Here is a 4,025-nt window from a genome sequence, read left to right on the forward strand (position 1 = left end):
AAGGAGGAAGGGCAAGTCATTATCACTGAAAGTGACAAGATTCTTGATGAGGAAAAATTAGAGGGAGATGAGGAAAGGGTAGAGAGAAAAGAGAAAGAAGAGTTGAGTGAGAAAGATAAAGATGAAAAAAAAGAAAAAGAATTGGTTGAGAGAGAAGAGAGAAAGAAAATTTGTATGAAGATAAAGAAGTTGAGGAGAAAAAGAGAAAGGAAGAAAAAAATAAAAGAAGAGAAAAAGAGAAAATTTAGGGAGAGAAAAAGGAAGAAAAAGAAGATGAGAGGAAAGAAGAAGAAATCACATGAAAAATCACATCCTCATCTAAAGAAGAATCATAGGAAGGAAAAGAAATTTAAGTGCTTTATGGAAATCTTCAAGAAATTGGAGATTAAAGTTCCTATGATTGAGACATTGCAACAGGTTCCTGGTTTGATCAAATTTCTGAAGAAGTTCAGTAGGAAGAAGAAGAAAAAGAAGAAGGAACTTGAGCTTTACTGGGTCAAGCTAATGACATTAAAAGAGCGCTTGCTGGGAGGCAACCCAGTGAATTTAAAAACTTTTGATTTGGTTTTGTAATTTTTAATTTGTGAACATTAGTTTTGTAAATATTTTTGTTGGATCTAGCATCTACTGAAGGATGCTAGGTTTGTAACACCTACTGATGGGTGTTGGTGAGAAGATTTTGCACCTACTGATGGGTGCTGGTAAGTTTGAAACACCTACTGATGGGTGTTGGTGGATTTTGGGTCAGGCTCGTGACGTTAAACAAGCGCTACCTGGGAGGCAACCCAGTTGATTGATTGTTTTCTGTTTGTTTATTTTTAGGATTTGCATAAGCATTTTTAACATTGAATTGCAGGGAACCTATGAGGGGTATGCTAGAAAGGCACGTAGGTCAAGAAAAGAAGGAGAAGGGCACATCACGAAAGTGCCGCTGAGCGGCAATTACCGCTGAGCGGTACTATCGCAGATGGGCTTAAGTTCCCCTTAGCGGAACCCGAGCCCATTAGGGTATTTTTATACCCCAAGCTGCGTTTTAGGGTTTATTTCCAGACTTCTCTCTGCACAAACACTTCCACACACCTTCTCCTAGGTTTTCCACATCTTTTCACTCTTCCCTCTTTAGAAAATTTCTCTTCCACTCACTTTTACACTAGTGTGTTATCAAAGTTTGGGGTTGGAAGAGAGCATTCTAGTTTGGAAGCATTCTCATATCATCTAGCATCTCCACCCAAGTAAGTAAAATGCATTTTGTTCATTCTAGGGTTCTTGAATTTGAATGTGATTGTCAAAGCATGAATATTTAGGGGTTTTGATTTCTATGCATGATTTGATGATATATTTGATGTTTGAACTGATTAAACTGCATGATTATGAACTGGAAAACTGAAAATTGCATTTGGGTGGAGTTAGGGAAGCTTTAAAACTGATTTTTCAAAAATCTGCAGAGTTACCGCTGAGGGGTAAATTACCGCTGAGCGGTACTCTGCCAGATTTGGTTTTTTCTGATTTTTGCGTGTTGGAATGTGGCGCTGGTGGCGCTGAGGGGAAATTCTGGCCCTCAGCGGTGGTTTAGCTTCGAAAGGAGTTGTGTTCTGAGTTTACTAATGATGAACATCATGTTCTGTGGTTTTGGATTTGTGTTTGAATGCAGGAATGGCATCCTCTTCAGGAAAGAGATTGAAAACCATGGCAACCAAGAGAAAGGAAAAGGAACCAGAGCAGCCCCATAATGGCAGGTTCCTCTCTAGGAAACATGAGAAGCACTTTAGGGTGGTTCAGGACAGGAGACTTCTAATGGAGAGAAAGGTTGGAATGATACCTAACTTTGCTCCTCAATTTGGAGAGCAAGTGTTAGGGAATGATTGGGGGAAGCTAGCCACTTATCCATCACCTGCCAACATAGCTGTGGTAAAAGAATTCTACACCAATGCAAAGAAGATTGGTGATTATCCAGCTGAGAATTATTTGGGCTATGTTAGAGGCCATGCTATCAGGTATGATTCTGACTCCATAAATAACTTTCTGGATACTGTGTGGGCTGGTGAGCAATGCCAGTTTGCTCTTAGCATGGAGGAAGGTGCTGATTATGAGGATGTGGAGAGAGTATTGTGTATACCTGGAGGACACTTCCAAAGGAATAGATCTGGAGCAGTGGTTAATATTAGGAGGACAGATTTGACTCCTCTTGCAAAGTATTGGATGGCATTTTCTCATGCCAACATTCAGCCATGTTCACATGTGTCAGATATTACTCTTAGCAGGGCACTATTCATCTACTGTGTTATCAGAAACTTGAATGTTAATATTGGGCAGGTGATAGCTGATGAGATTAGTGTGTGTGCTAACACCTCAAACAACAAAGCACCACTGGGACATCCTTCTTTGATCACTCACCTTTGCAAGCTAGCTGGGGTGGACACTTCTGTTCCACCATTTGAGAGGCCAAGAAAAGCTATAGATGAGGCCTATTACAGACAGTACTGTGGAGGTGAGGAAGCAGCCCAGCCAGTGCCACCACGCCAGGCTCGTAGAGAGAGAAGGCCAGCACAGAGCAGGACTTCTGCTGATACTCATGAGGCAGAACCATTCCAGATGAGGGACATGTATATGTCTCTTATAGGTGCTCAGTTGCAGTCCATCCACAGAGGGCAGGTGGCCACGGCTGAGATGATAGTGGGGATGTATGATACCCCTCCAGCACACAGGTGGACTATGGATGAATTCCATAATGTGGTAGCTTGGCCAGAAGAACCATGGCATGGAGGAGCTGAAGCAACTGAAGCTTCAGCCCGAGACATGGATGAAGATGAAGCTGAGGAGGAGGATGCATTTGATGAAGATGATGATGAAGAGGAAGAGGAAGATACAGAGAGCTCGGACTGATGAGGAGCTGAGATAGCATTTACTGATGAATGCTATCATATGATTATGCTTTTGTGGTTTAAGTTTTCTGAACTTATTTGTTTTTGTTTTTAGACTAGGGTTTGATGTACTCTATTGAACACCTGGTTTGTTATGATGGTTTGCTATTAACTGTGATTGTGTGATAAGTAATGCTTGATGATGCTTATTGATTGATTGATGTTGAGATGATGTGCACATTAAAATGCTTATACAGGTGATTCACAAGCTTTGTGAACAAATGCATAATATCATGATTGTGATTGTGAAATTAAGCAGGATGTGCATGTCAAATGTGAATGAGCTTATATGAGAGGTTTTGAGCTCCAGAGTTGTTATTGTTGAATGCTGTTACTTTGAAAGCATGAATGACTTTGCCCAGGTTTTCTATGATTGAATCAATTGCTTGTTTTGCATCATATGATCAAAGGCCGTGTTTTTGAAACCCTTTTTATTGGCCAAATTCATAAAGTTAGCCTTCTAAAAGAGAACACGTTGTGTTCTATCCTTTGAACCCTTAGCCTTAAATATACACTGAACACCCTTGATTGAAAATCTTTACCTTGAGTTAAGTAGAAGATCTTGTGTGGTATTGTTAAATGTTCAAGTTTGGGGTTATTGGGGAAACATGAAAAAGAAAAAAACATTGAGCTAAGAGCTAAAAAGTAAGAATATGCAAAGAAAAGAAAAGAAAAAGAAGCAAAGCTCAATGCAAATGCAAAAGCAAAGGCAAAAGAGAGTTGGGAATGAATAAGAAGATTGTGTGTTATGATTCTCTTAACTCAAGGATTTTGTGATCCAGAAAAACCAATTTTCTTGTTAGCCCAGCCACATTATAAGCCATTGAAAAGTCCTTGTGATGATGCATGCTTGTGAATGTATTTGATTGTGGTTAAATGAAAGGCAAAGTTGATTCATGTGACATTGTGATAGTGGAGTGAATGAGTGAAACACTTTACCTCTTATACACTTGTGTGTTGAGTGAAACACTTTACCTAGTGAGGAGATATTCCATAAGCACATGAACATCCATGCTTAATTGATTGATTATTCATGAAAAATAGCATTTGTTGGAATTTAAATGACTTTGTGAACACTAAAGCATGTGCACATCTTGATTGAAC

The sequence above is a fragment of the Vigna umbellata genome, chromosome 2 (genome assembly GCF_029865625.1).
Source record: "Vigna umbellata cultivar VRB3 chromosome 2, Vumbellata_1.0, whole genome shotgun sequence".
NCBI lineage: Eukaryota > Viridiplantae > Streptophyta > Magnoliopsida > Fabales > Fabaceae > Vigna > Vigna umbellata.